The sequence below is a fragment of the Danio aesculapii genome, chromosome 23 (assembly GCF_903798145.1).
Source record: "Danio aesculapii chromosome 23, fDanAes4.1, whole genome shotgun sequence".
Lineage (NCBI taxonomy): Eukaryota > Metazoa > Chordata > Actinopteri > Cypriniformes > Danionidae > Danio > Danio aesculapii.
Genome location: NC_079457.1, coordinates 28,295,312 through 28,310,554, shown reverse-complemented (window position 1 = coordinate 28,310,554; position 15,243 = coordinate 28,295,312). Strand labels below are relative to the sequence as shown.

The following is a 15,243-nucleotide window of genomic DNA, read 5'->3' as shown; positions in this document are numbered from 1 at the left end:
TACAATGTACTTATTGTGTAACAACTCAATGGTAACCTTTCTAATTCTAATAAATGTTAAACATTCCAACAAAAACACAATGATAACATTTTTTATCCTAACATTTTTAGAATGTTGCATTACCTACTCAATGCTAAAGTTTCAAATGCTAAAGTTTTAAAAATATTCTAACAAAAACACAATGGTAACGTTTTTTCATCCTAAAATTTTTTGAACGATCCATTTACAACTTAATGGTAACGTTTTAATGTTAGTGTTTTTAAAACGTTCCACAAACAATAGAAATAATGTTTTTATCCTAATGTTAACTACTTAATGCTAATGTTTTTAATGCTAATAAATGTTAAACATTCCAACAACAAAAAAAAAATACTTTTAGCGTATTTAAACAATGACAACGTTTTTAGAATATTACATCAACAATTTAATGGTAACATTTCAAATGCTATTCTTTAAAACATTTCAACAAAAGCACAATGATAACGTTTTTTATCCAAATGTTTTTAGAATGTTCCATTCACAACTTAATGGTAGCGTTTTAACGCTAGTTTTTGCTAGTGTTTTAAAAACATTCCACCAACAACACCGTGATAACATTTTGATCCTAATGTTATTAGAACGTTCTATTAACAACTCAGTGGTAATAATTCTAATGCTAATATTTCTTAAATGTTCCAACTAAAACACAACGATAATGTTTTTATCGTAACGTTAAAAAAGAGATGACTTTTGCTCATTTATTCAAGACTTTAATACTATAATAGTTTGACCAATAAACTGACCAAGAGCCATTATATATATGTATGTATATATATATATATATATATATATATATATATATATATATATATATATATATATATATATATATATATATATATATATATATACATTGTTTCCGCTACATTTATTCTTTCATGGCGGGGCGCCACGCCAAAATTTATCCCGCCACTGTTACATTACAGCTTCTCATTCAACACATTCAGTCATGTTTTTTTTTTAATAGCACGTGATAATCGCACCAAAGCGTATTAAAAGGTAAATTAATTATAACAGCGCAAACTTTTCTGTAATAGTAGTGCTGTGCGTTATTTGTTTACCCTTTAAGGTTATGTGCTGGCTGACTGACAGGTGCGTGATGCGTAAGGACGCATTAATACCACTCTGTGGGTCTATTAGAGACATACATAAATATTCCTTGCAAATTAAATAAATGTTGGAGACATACTTGTTACATAAACTAACTAAATCGCACTTCAGCAGCATTTATTGGAGAGCGCACAAGAAGATCTGCGCTGGAGCAGCCTATATTTGAGGGGGCGTGCAAGAAGTTTTGTGCACGAGCAGAGGAAATCGGCGCGCAAGCAAAGAGATTTGCATGCTCGTAGGCTATTACATAAATGCGAATTGGATCTTGTAATACTGCGCTCACGACATTTGTCATTGAAATAATGCCACAGGTAGTTGGTAGATCTGTGTAAAAAAGGCCATGCACTTGCACATATTGCAAATCTGTTCACACAAAGACAAGAAAACCGCATTAATAACCATCTATTGAGTGTGAGACATGAAATCAATAAATGGTTCTAAACCTGAAAAATGACAGCATAACTATCAAGTGCTTCTTTAAAAACTGTGTGCGTGCTTTTGGGGCTATAAATGTATGCTTTGTTTGTATGATTGGAGAACCATCCATTATGGCCTGTGGATGTATTTCAAAGCTTTGCAGACGACATGCAATATATGTCTCGCTGTAATGCTGCGGACCGAGCACTCACAGCCAACAATCGGAGCTTGAAATGAGCCCACAGAGAATTTCTTTGTCCTTTAAATTCAGCTTGATGCCATAATAAAAGTGAAAATATGGCATGTTTTATGCTTTAAAAAGGAGATCTGTCTGGAATATTTGCAGACTTTCACATTTGCGCTGCAGTCTGACAAAAGGGAGGGCAGATAACAACATCGCAAAAACACGTCTAAGACTCTGGAAAGCTTGCAGTATCTGTCTTTAAAGGAAGTGCCGACAGTGAGCTTGACCTTGGCACAATCTGTCTAGAAATCCATCAATTTTTCAATGAAATCTGTATTAATAGAATCTCCACTCTGCAGTTCATGGGATTCACATGAAACGTATGTGTGCACTCTTCTTTTTAAACATAGATGAGACACACACACACCCTCTTTTCCCATTTCTGGCACGATCTCGGGTAGAAAGTAACACTTTAAATCTTTTATCTGGTTTCCTTGACTTCACTTGATCCACAAACACCATCTTTGAGAAGAGCTTCTGTGTAAACCCAAAACATGAATTCACCTACAGCACAGGCAAGCGCTTTCCTTCAGAGAGCAAAATAAACTGTGGTGTTGTTTAAACCTCAGCTGACATGAACATTTGAGAGTAACACAGTCGATGAGTGTGTAAAAATACGCCAGCTGGTATTGTGCACTCTGACTGAACTCTAATCTAGAGGGTGCGGATGAAAAATTAATGTTCAGCATCCAAAAGAGCCAAGAAACCACAGTCAGATGATTTATCTAGCTGGATATGACTGAATTTTGAATGAAGCACCACATGGAGATCTGCAGGTTTAGATTTTGTTCGTATTATATTTTTACACCTTGCAGAGTTATAGACTCCAAATGCAAATGAATTGGGAGTGTTTGCTTGTGCATCTGGGAATCCTTTTTAAATGGATTTAAATCCATTACATTTCCAGACCATCCCATATAGAGTTCATATTTGGATTTCACATATATAAAACATGATATATATGCAATGTATGTTTCTAAATATTGCAAAAATGGCCATTTACATGTATATTTTTTCAACCAATTTATTTACAAATATGTACATATATGTTCATAGATGTAATGGTAACACTTTACAATAACAGTACATGAATAATGATGGACTAATATGTAAACTAAACATGCGCTAATCATTAACTAAATTTAACTATAACATGAGTCACAAAAGTTCATCTGTGAATAATGGCCACCTTAATTACTTGTTAGTTCATGTTGTTAATCAATAATTATGTAACATTTATGTTTAAGATAAACGTAACCAACATGAATACATGAGCTGTTAACGTATAATTTTGTCATGACTTTACTTGGAGGGGCACATCACCATTAACTCATCCTTCACTAACTCCTGTGTTCAAACTGTTCATACTGATGTTGACAACACTTTTCTATTGTTATTCAGTGTAAACGCACTAGATGAACATGCATAAGGAGTTCATGAGCAGTTAGGAATGGGTTAATGATGATGTGCCCCTTCAAGTAAAGTCATGATATAATTATACATTAACATATCATGAGTTTATGATGACTAATAAAGCATAAACTAATGTGGTAATTAGTACATTCATTAACAAACAATTATGTACTAACAAGTAATTAAGGCAGCTGTTATTCTCACATGTGACTCATGTTGTAGTTAAAGTTAGTTCATGATTAGCGTATGCATTAATTCATCATTAGTTCATAATAAAATAATGTTTAGTTTACATATTAACACATCATTATTCATGTACTATTATTGTAATGTGTTACTGATATAATTATAACCATATGACCATACATTAAATGAACATATTTATATGAAAGCTTTCAACTTTCAATCAAGAATTTGGCGTCAACAACATGAAAGCATAGATCCATCCTGCTTTGTATCAACAGTTTAGGCTGGTGGTGTTGGTGTGATGGTGTGGGGGATATTTTCTTGGCACACTTTGGTCCCATTAGTACCAACTGAGCATCATGTCAACGCCACGGCCTACCTGAGGATTGTTGCTGACCATGTCCATCCCTTTATGGCCACAGTGTACCCATCTTCTGATGGCTACTTCCAGCAGGATAATGTGCCATGTCATAAAGCGTGAATCATCTCAGACTGGTTTCTTGAACTTGACAATGAGTTCACTGTACTCAAATGGCCTCCCTAGTCACCAGAACTCAATCCAATAGAGCACCTTTGGGAGATTCGCATTATGGATGTGCAGCCAACAAATTTGCAGCAACTGCCTCATGCTATCATGTCAATAAGGACCAAAATCTCTGTGGAATTTTCCATGACATTGTTGAATCTATGCCATGAAGGATTATGTCAGTTCTGAAGGCAAAAGGGGGTCCAACTACAAACTAGTAAGGGGACAAACTAGTAAGGTGTACCTAATAAAGTGGCCGGTGAGTGTATGTGTACATATTTTTAATTCCAATGTTTGACAAAATATAAGTAAACAACCATTTTTGCAAGATGTTTTTCACATGTATGACATATTTTATATGTGAATCCCAAATATGAACTCATATTTCATACATGTAATCTGCATATATTGACACAAATCAGGTTTATGTATGGGATCTAAGATGCTAATCACTATTTTCTACAACATTTAAGAAGAATTTTCTCTGAAACCATTGCCTTTTGTGATTACTTTTGTGTATAACATATCAATTGATAATGTAAACTTTTCAGTTTATTATGCAAGACATTCATTCTTCAATTTACCATAATAGTGCTCAGAAACTCTGATTAAAGGTGATAATTTTGTCAATATTTTTGCAAAATTCTGCAAAAAAAAAAAAAAAAGAAAAAAACAACATTCTTTTATCTGCCATAAGACCTCGGTGTATCATAAGGTAAGTGACTGAGCTGTGTTTTATAAATTATCCAAGACCACAGTTTCAGCTAAAAATCCTCAGTGTTCTACTGAAGAAAAAAAAGTGAGAGACATATTTGATGGTTTTAAGGAGAGTAAGTACTGTAAAATCCCATTTAAAGTTTTAAATACAAACAGAAAGATGATCTGAAATCATGTGACACAGTAGAGACCCTGACTGTTCCTTTATTGCTCCTCTTTAAAGACGAACGTGACAAACTATTCATGCAGTCTCCCACAAAAACTGTATTATTTGGCTGTGAAATTGATGGTGCAGACATGTGAAGCATGCACCAGCAGGTAAGCCACATCTCACACCTCAGCCTCAACCTGCTGCATATAAACATCAGCTCTTTATGACTCAACAGACAATTCTGGCAGAAGGGGAAAATGCAATATGTCACACAAGACAAGCCTCCCTCCTTGTCTCTTCCTTTTTGACTTGTATCAACACAGAGGTCTCTGTGTGTATGTGTGCATGCATGTGTGTTTCTCTGTGTCTGTATGTGTGCAAACAATCTGGCTTCCCTAATGATGCCTTGAGAAATCATCCAGTGTTTTTTTTATACTCTGACAAGCCAGCAGAGTGCAGCATAAACTGCAGGTACATCTAGTGCAAATCATTGTTATGTATGAATGAGTACTCATTTTTATTCTGGAATTTAAACACTGCATAAACACTATCTCATGTTGAAAACACACAAACAACAACAAAATGTGAATTGTGGAACATAATATGAATATAATATTATTAAAATAGAATTTTTAATTTAAAAAAATGTATTGCAATTATGAAAGGATTTTTTAGACATAATAAGGACAAATCAGATGTATTGTCTCATGTGATCGTAGGGCTGAATTTACTGCTACCATTTGAATAATCTTTAATATAACTAGAGAGAGAAGTATTTAGACTGAATGGGGAACTGTTAAATACTCTCTATGTGTTAAATCAAGACCATTGTTTAAAAAAAGAGAAAAGAAAAGAATGAAAACAGCTAAGTGAATGGAAATTTAGCTAGAATTTTTGTCTATGATGGAAGTCAGTTTTCTCAATTTGCCCATACTATTCTATTAAGTGTAGTAAATGTATGCATAAATGAACAATTAACATCCCCATTACACATTTATTGCAACTACCCAAAAGACAGCTTGCCTCAAGCCAGGTCTCAGGTGGCATCTTAAACACATGGAATAATAATTTGGCAGATATCATCCATTTTAATGATATTGCACAAATAGATTTTAGTGTTTAGTGGTTAGATAGGCTAGATTAGATTCCAGACAGTTCTGCATGTCCTGTTGTTTTTATATATAATTCATTCACAGATGGATAACTGAGAGAGGTCCATTGGTTGCAGCATGAAAGTGTTTGGACAGATGTTATTTTTGTTGAGGTTCACTGAACACACACAAAAAATGTCTGGAAAAAAAAGAGTTTTGATTCAGGGTGTCAAACTGTAGATTAGTTATGCAATATAAATGAAATGACAAGAGATGTAATCCCAATCCGAATGATAATTGTTTGCACTATAAAGGTTCCTGGTCTTGGAGTTATACATATGGTTAAATATGGAAATATGGTTAAATGAAAAACAAAAAATATCTCTTCAGAACAGTATTTTGATAATTTTTTTACATCCTTTTTTCTCAAGAACTAGAGTGTAAAGAGTACTTTGTAAAACACCAGACTGTAAAACCTGATTCAAATTTGGAACCTTCATTTTTATGACTACAGCTAATAATATTAAATGAAATATGGGGTTTCCATTAAGAAGTGAAGTGTTCACAAGCATAGCCCTATAAACTAAAGCCAAACTAAATGCTAATAACTTACAAACATTTCTCACATCCACCAAAACAACATGCTAGTGCTATCTTTTCTAAAAGTAAACACTCGGTGCACATTTTGTTTGTTTGTTTTTGGTTTGTTTTGTGTTGTTTCCGTCTCAAACTCATTTACCTGTTCGACTTCCCGCCGTTTTCAGCCGCTTCGCGTCTGCCACTGTAACAGCAGCATCTCTCCAGCCATTCCACAACCCCAGAGACGAGACGAGCGCGCTTCACAAGTGGAACTGCCACAGAGGGATTCTTTCTCCTGTGTTAAGCCTCCGGAAATCCAAGATACTCCTAGAGAAGCGACGAGAATCGCTGTATTACTGTGCAGCAATTGAGAAGTAAAACAAGCATGTTACGCACGGAAAATCCTCAGTTCAGCCTCACATAGAGAGGTGAATGCGCGAACCGCTACACACTGCGCCTCGCGTCAACGTGTGTGGAGACGCTCGCGCGCACTCACATCCCCGCCGTGACGCAACGCAAACTTCACATCACTTGATCTGCTGTCACTTCATCAGCGCGGATGAAAGAAAACACCGCATGCCGTGGAAAGAGAGTGGGAGGGAGATATAAAAAGACTTCTTGAGTCATAAAAAGTGTTAGAAGACCCATCGATAATGGATTAAAAACAAAACACATGATAGCAGGTCTAACGTTTCCCTAATGTTGGAGAGCAGTTCTATTACTGCAGATTTCTTATTGGGTGCTGAACTGAGCAGTATTATTCTGCTCCGAGATTAAAGACATTTAGAAAACCTATTCATTTTAAAGTATCTTCATGAATAAATGAGGAAATAAAACGAATCCCCCCGGGGCCTGAGCAAAATCCACAGTTGAAGAATTGGCTCCTTTTCAATTCATAAGTGTGAATTTAAATGGATTTGACCAAGTTCCACAAGATGAAAAATTATTATAATGGCAGGAAGAGGATATTATTGAAAGTTATAAAACAATTCCCAAACAAGTGAACTGTGAAATATACTTATTATATAAAACAAACTTTTATTATTGTCTATATAGTCTGTCGGTTTTTGGATTTATTTATTATTATTATTTATACAGGTCAGGCGGCACTGTGGCTCAGTGGTTAGCACCTTTGCATCACAGCAAGAAAGTCTTCGAGTCCCGACTGGGGCATTTCTGTGTGGAGTTTTCCCCTGAGTGCTGTGATATCCCCCACAGTTCAAAGGCATGCGCTCTAGGTGAATTGAATAAACTAAATTTGCCGCAGTATATGAGTGTGTGTGAATAAGTGTGGGTGTTTCTCAATACTAGCTTGTGGCTTGAACTGTGTAAAACATTTGCTGGAATAGTTGGCAGTTCATTCCACTGTGGCGACCCCTGAATTAGAGTCTAAGCTGAAGGAAAATGAATGAATGAATGTCTGCATCATTTTTGTAAAATATCCCCTTATACAGTTGTGCACAACTCTTCTTTACAGAAATGATGCTTCACCTCCATTGCTTAAAATGTGAAGGGATGTTAGTTGTGGCTGTACTGTGCTTGTTGAACAGTGTTTTAATTAACAAAGGCGCTTAAACAACAACCATATATTTAATGGGAAAAAAACATTGTTTGTTAAGCACAAAGAAACGGCGACCCCTGTGTAAACTCTGGCCACCCTGTGGTCACCCCAATATGATTTTGCTGTTGATATTATTCATTTAAATGCACTTACGTAAATTCACAATATTTCACAAAATAAATCAATTAAAATTTATTTAATTTATATAATTAAACGCAAATGCTAAATTATTGCGGATTGATCAGAGCCATGTCACTGCCCTACCTCGACTCGTTGAGAGCACGCATGGACCTTGAACAGACAGCAATGGCATTTTTTTGAAGAACCAACAACGGGTATATACAGATGAAGTCAGAATTATTAGCCCCCTTTGAATTTTTTTCTTTTTAAAATATTTCCAAAATAATGTTTAACAGAGCAAGGAAATTTTCACAGTATGTCTGATAATATTTTTCTTCTGGAGAAAGTCTTATTTGTTATATTTCAGCTAGAATAAAAGCAGTTTTAATTTTTTTTAATCCATTTTAAGTTTAATATTATTAGCCCCTTTAAGCTATTTATTTTTTCTACAGAACAAACTATCATTATACAATAACTTGCCTAATTACCCTAACCTGCCTAGTTAACCTGATTAACCTAGTTAAGTCTTTAAATGTCACTTTAAGCTGTATAGAAGTGTCTCGCGGCTTCGAGTGGCGCATCTGGTGCCTCAGTCAAAGTTAATTCAGTGTGCTTGGTTATTTGTTTCTGTGTACAAGCTCAGCACTTGAAACTAGCACACAGTTGGCTGTAAAACTGTACAAAGACACAAATGATTTTGTACTCTCTACTTGGTCTGTGTCAGAGTCGTACATGTACAACTGAATGGTGATCCTCTCTCTCCTTCTCCGTCTGCCTGTCATGCTCTGTTGCAAATGCAGAGCGGGTGAGCTCATGGCCCCACCCCCTTGTTTCGTTGGCGGGAAGCCGAAACTAATTTACATGTGAAGCAACACACCCCTAAATCAGCAAACTGTGGACACGCCCCAACATGACACTTTTTAACACATTATAATAAAAAAATCTGAATTGTGTTTTAAACTGAACCTAAACTGAAACACTTAGAAGAACCATAATATTAATATTAAATCATAAAAAAGAGGTAAACTATGTTCCCTTTAAGTCTTTACTTAAGTAACTATTCTGTGTTCTTTGTTAACCTCTCTAGTTAAATCCTAAACGTTACCTAACAGGGCTTGAAATTACATCATCAACGGCAATTTTACTATAATTCCCCATGTAATTATGCGTATGCTGTACAATAAAAGTATGTGAAAAATAACTTTTTTATTTGTTTTGCACGCGTACTTGCATGTGTAAGAAATAAGTTGCAATATTTTAAGAGTAATTAAGGTAATTAATTAAAACTACATTATTTCATTTACCAGAAACAAAAATAAATAAAATAAATAACAATACACTGAATTGCCTATTTTTTTGTGTGTGTGTGCCACCCAACGCTTTGGTGGGGCCTCATCACTAGTTTCTAGCATACATCACTATAGTCTATCACAGGACATTTACAGCTTCTCAAAGAACATATTCGTCTGTCAAAGAACATAACTAGTCTCTCACAGTCATCACTAGTCTCTACCAGGGCATCACTAGTCTCCTACAGACATCACTAGTCTCTCGTTAACACCACTAGTCTCTCACAGTCATCACTAGTCTCTCGCAAACGCCACTATAGTCTCTCACAGGACTATATTAAGTTTAGATCAGGACTTTGGGCTGCCATTTTATTATTCTATTTTGTTATAGTTAACCGATTAAGCACTGCACATTTGCATTCACTCTGTCTTGTATCTGTATAAAAGGCCAAACTCCTACTCCCTTTTGCTGGTGAATCGGTGCTTTTTAAAACACTATCGGTTGGGTTTAGGGAAAGAGGATGGTGGGGGGATCGGTCGGTTGGTCACTCAGTCAGTCAACAGCAACCTCTGGTGGATTTACGCACTAACAAAAACTGCAAATAAACATAGCTCCTTGGACATATTTGGTGCTCTCCAGAAATGTATATAGGGGTACGTAATCAGATCGAGCCAGGGTTGCTTTTGATTCTGTCTGCTGATTGATTGGTTGGTTTGGTTTGGGTTAAAACACTGTGTGCAGAGATACAGATCCTTACATCATACAGTTGGATTGTCAGTTGTTTTTTTTATGCAGGAAAAGTCTTTTTTTGGACTTGGCGTTTTGGACTTGGCGTTAGTCAAGGTAATTAGAACAACTATCTTCTCTTGCATCCCTTTTTTAACATTAAAAAAAAACTTCTGTGCAACACATCCTCACTTCTGTTTCATGAATGGATATTTAACATGTCATCAGAGATCAAAATCACAAGACTGTATCAGCCTTTTAGCAGATGTTCCTTAACTTTACGCCTTTCCATTTTCATTTGGACTTGCATAATCACTGTGTCATGTTTCATTAAAGAGAAGTGATATGACACATTTTGTTAAACTTCCATTAGACAAGCCAGGATAGCTCTGATGAGATGAACAAGTGCTGAAGAGCTTCGTTGTTTTTGAGTTTTTTGCTACCATCACATCCATTATTTTCAGTCACTATTTAGAATGTTTTTAAGTATTTTCTGGGCAAAATTCTCTAGATTGAAGTGTTAAAATGTGTAAAAGTTAAAGCCACCTTTTTTTCCCGAAGTCCGAGAGGACTTTATTACAAGACAATACCATTTTAGTCATTTTATAACATAAAGTCACATGTAAATCAGTGTTACTTGCTGTTCATTTGATCAGTGTTAGGTAAAATACTTCATGAAAAGTAATTAATTTCTAATTATTACATCCATTAAGTTGCATTTAATTTACTTTTCTATTTACTTTGTCTGAAAAATAACTAAATTACTCATAAATAATTTAATAACTTGACTCAATACTAAAAATCTATATGTAAATATCAATGCAATGTATAATATAAAATAAACTTTAAATTATTTAACCCAGAACCTTTATTTATTACTGAAAAATATTAAACATCATATGTATCAAAACAAAAAGTTTAAACCAACGACACCATGTTTCATACATATTAAATATTGTCATTGATTTCTTAGTCAGTTCATTGTTTCTTAATCATATGCAGTTTAACCTTTTGAGTTGAAAAAAAAAATAGAATTATTTTACAAAACATATTAGCATTTTCTCTGATTCTCTGAACTGATTTATACAGAACTGTTGAAATATATGTACAGTATTTAAGGCAAGCATGTTGTATATTATAAGTAACTACTTAAATTACTTAAAAATAAAAGATGAAAGATAATTTATTCAGTGGAAAAGTAATTTGAATAGTTATTAGTTAATTTGCAGATGAAAACTGTTTGTGATTAATAGATCAGTATAATTCTTATCTAAACATGGTTCCTCCTTTATTTCCACATTATTTCAGTAGTTGAAAACTTTGTCAAGTTAGCTAACCTAGATTGTAAACAAATAAACAATGGGTTGTGGATATAAAAGTGCTCCAGTTCTCTGCAAATCTGCAGAACATTTTGTGAAGTTCTCTCTGAAGATTCCATGTGGGCCTGCTAATGACTCATGAACCTCGAAGCTGTCTCTTTGAAATGAACAAACAGTGCTTATGGTTTTTAAGCCGTGTAGTGACACTAGAATTATTTACATTTATATAAGATGTTGTGATATATAGATTCTGAATTATGCACTCCAAAAATCTTTCAAACTTCATCATCAGCAATGTTTATCAGTCAGATGAAACAGCAGGTAAAGATCAAAATGTTTCTCGCATCCTATATAAAAGCAAATAAAAGAACTTCCCAGAGGATGACACAACAAATTTGAATACTGTAGTCTGCATATAAATGTCAAGACTCAGCACAAGGTTGAAGCACTTTACAGCGACAAGCATAACTTGGTTTTGTTCCTACAGTTCCTGCAGTTTCTTTGTTGTTTATGAATGCTTTCCTTAACAAAGGTTTTGTATTCAAAAGAGCCAGTTTGTTATTTACCTATCAGTACCAACATGTTTGCATTATAGTTCTTTTTATAGTGTTTAAAATAAATCAGATTTTCAGTGTTAATATTTTTAAGTCTCGGATGTCTGAATTCGAAGGACAAAATGGAGAAAATAAACCAGAGAATGGCTGTTTCTCAATTCTGAGAATACAGTGAATGGACTTTCATCTTGCACTTTAATAAAAAAAGGAAGTTTATTTAAATATAGAAGTAAACAAGTTTGTTTTAAACTTGTTGTAAATTACAACCCCAAATCAGAAAAAGTTGGGACAGTTTGGAAAACCCAAATAAAAAAAGAAAGTAGTGATTTCTAAATTACTTTTACTTGTATTTCATTGCAGACAATACAACAAACGTTATTTAGTGTGTTCCTCATGAATTTTATTTAGTTTGTTTGTTTGCTTGTTTGTTTGTTTTTCAAAATAAACACATATTTTTGGTTCTTGCAATAATTTTCACAAAAGTTGGAACAGTTAAGCATTTACCACTTTGTAATGTTGTCGTTCCTTTTCACAACACTTAAAAGATGTTTAGGGACTGAAGACACCGAGCGGTGAATTGTTTTATCTGTAATTTTGTCCCATTTCTTTGGCAGACAAGTTTTAAGTTGGCCACAGTACAGGCAGTGCTTAATTTGAGCCGGATCTGCCGGGTCCTGTTTCAGAAAATGCCCAATATTCATGTTTTGCTTTCCAGGTATTTATTTTAATGAATCCGGCATTAACATGTGTGTGTGTGTGTGTGTGTGTGTGTGTGTGTGTGTGTGTGTGCGTGCGTGCGTGCGTGTGTGCGTGCGCGTGTGTGTGTGTGTGTGTGTGTGAGAGAGAGAGAGAGAGAGAGAATGCGAATGCAAGCGAAGGCTGCGTGGATTGTGACCCACATGATGGGACTCACCATGCCCAAGTTAAAGCAAAACTATTGGCCCTCAACAATATTTTCAGCCAATCGACTTTCTTATGTTTGCAATCAGTCTCATTGGTTGGTGATTGTTGTTTCGCGCACAATGAGCAGCCAAATAAACAATGGCATAGTGGCCAACCTACATATTATTAGTATCTTCAAAATGGCAAGAGGCAGTCAAGCATATATTTAAAAAAAAAAAACAGAGTAAATCTGATAATGAGCCTGATCAAAAGAGATCTTGAGAAGATGACCTGCACAAATGGATCAGGATAGTGAGAGACAGATGCAAAGCAATCTGAAGCAATCTGAAGTGCAAGTTACCTTTGCCAAGGGCACTGACACAACCTCATACCATGACAGACCCTGGCATTTGGACTTGTTGCTGATAATGGTCTAAGTGATCCTTTTCTTCTTTGGTCCAGAGCACATGACATCCATTTCTCCCCAAAATTTCCTGAAATACAGATCTTGAGATTTTGGACTCACTATGATGCCTGACTATGTAGCATGAAGGATGAATCACACAAACCAAATCACCAAACAAAGATCAATAGAGAAGCACAACAACAGTTTTATTACACTGGAAAATAATTAAACAAAAACAATTAAACTTAGCAACCACATGACAGAAGCTTGCATAGTGTAGCTTAAATTAAGTTTTTTATTTTTTTATTTTTACAGCGTATGCATTACAGACTCAAATGCCAACCATACACTGTAAATTGGGTTTCAGCTGTCTATCATTGCGTTTTAAAATCATTGTGGTGTTCTTTCACACTGTCAGCATGCCATTCGCCACGCCAAAAAGTCCAAATCTGAAATTGACTGTGGAAACCATCATTTCTAAATAGAATGAAGTGAAAAATACCTTTTCATGAAAGTAAAAGCAGCTATAGTACTTCTCAAACAATGCATTTAATATGCAATCACACACGGCTAAAGTGTAGAAGTACAAAATGAAGAGACAATGGCCTCTTTCCTGCAGCTTTAGTTTGATTTTGTAATAGCTTGTCATATTTTCATCTCAGGTTTAACTGTATTTTTGGATTGAGCTCTGGTCATGTCCCCGGTGCTTTGTCCAGTGGGTCATTCCCACTAATGAATCACTGACTATCATCAATACCATCCATTATTATGCAATTATTTTAAAAAATGTGCTTCCGTGACATGTATTATACTCGAAATTGAAAGATTCCTCAAGGTAATGAGCAATAGACAGCGGCGAGGAGTGCACTGGAAGACAATGAGTTCAGTTCAATTTAACATAATTATCTTGATGAATATGGCGTGAATTGCATTTGGTATCATGAGGATTACTTCTAGTGATCCGTATTAAAAAGCAGACACACACTTAACGTTACAACACACTGCACCATTTTAAAAAAGTGTGAGGAGTATTCTTCCAACTTCTGGGTTTTGCTTCTCTCTTCCTCTCTCCACTGATGGGTGTCCTTCCGCAAGTCAAATATTTCTCTGTTTCAGTCTCGAAGGCTGTTGTTCTATGTACCTTGGCCTCTTTTTTTCCAGCAGGTCTAAATCCAGGTATCAGAGGGTCGGAGTGGTGTTTGAGAAGCAGGGTGATAAGGCAGGTCTTTCATAGTTCTGACCCATCCTTCAGAGAGCACCTCTGTTGCTGTCTTTGAATAATTCACTGGCAGGGACCCCGCAGCCCCTGCTGATAAAACCCTTGTACAACAGCATCGATTTCTTTCCTCATCTGTCTTTCTGTGGTGCTGCAGAGATGGAGGTAGCATAGATAGATAGATAGATAGATAGATAGATAGATAGATAGATAGATAGATAGATAGATAGATAGATAGATAGATAGATAGATAGATAGATGTGGATTTTTTATATACTTAAGTAATAAAAAGATAAGTACTTACCATAACAGATCACACCCTCATAACTACACTAATAATTCAGAATAATTCAAGTGAAAACACAAGAAACCACATTCACACACTGAACGCCAGTTTAAAATCAGTGATTCCTTTAGAGAATCCTTTACTGGAGATTCACTCTGAACATATCATTTGAATCATTTAATGGAGACTCATTCTGAACATATCATTTGAAACAGTGAATCATTTCCTGGAGACTCACTGTGAACCATACCTGTCAACATTGGGTTGAGTGGCTGTTTCTCAATACCAAGTATGCAAAGTTCGGACTTGCATCCTCGGAAGTTTAGACTTGCCAAGTTTAGACTCGAAAGAATGAACTCTCGAAGATGCAAAGACACAAGTCGGGTACTTCTTCAAATGGAATGGCAGTG

The 15,243-nt window shown here is 35.3% G+C and overlaps 1 protein-coding gene across 1 annotated transcript in view; it reads right to left on the bottom strand.

Annotated features, from left to right (window-relative positions):
- Positions 1–6,928, bottom strand: part of cntn3a.1 (contactin 3a, tandem duplicate 1) — a 177,233-nt gene extending 170,305 nt beyond the window's left edge. Inside the window, exon 1 of the mRNA XM_056449420.1 lies at positions 6,634–6,928. The gene's annotated coding sequence lies outside the window, so the exon portion shown is untranslated. The remainder of the gene's footprint in view (positions 1–6,633) is intronic.
- Between the last annotated feature and the right edge of the window lie 8,315 nt (positions 6,929–15,243).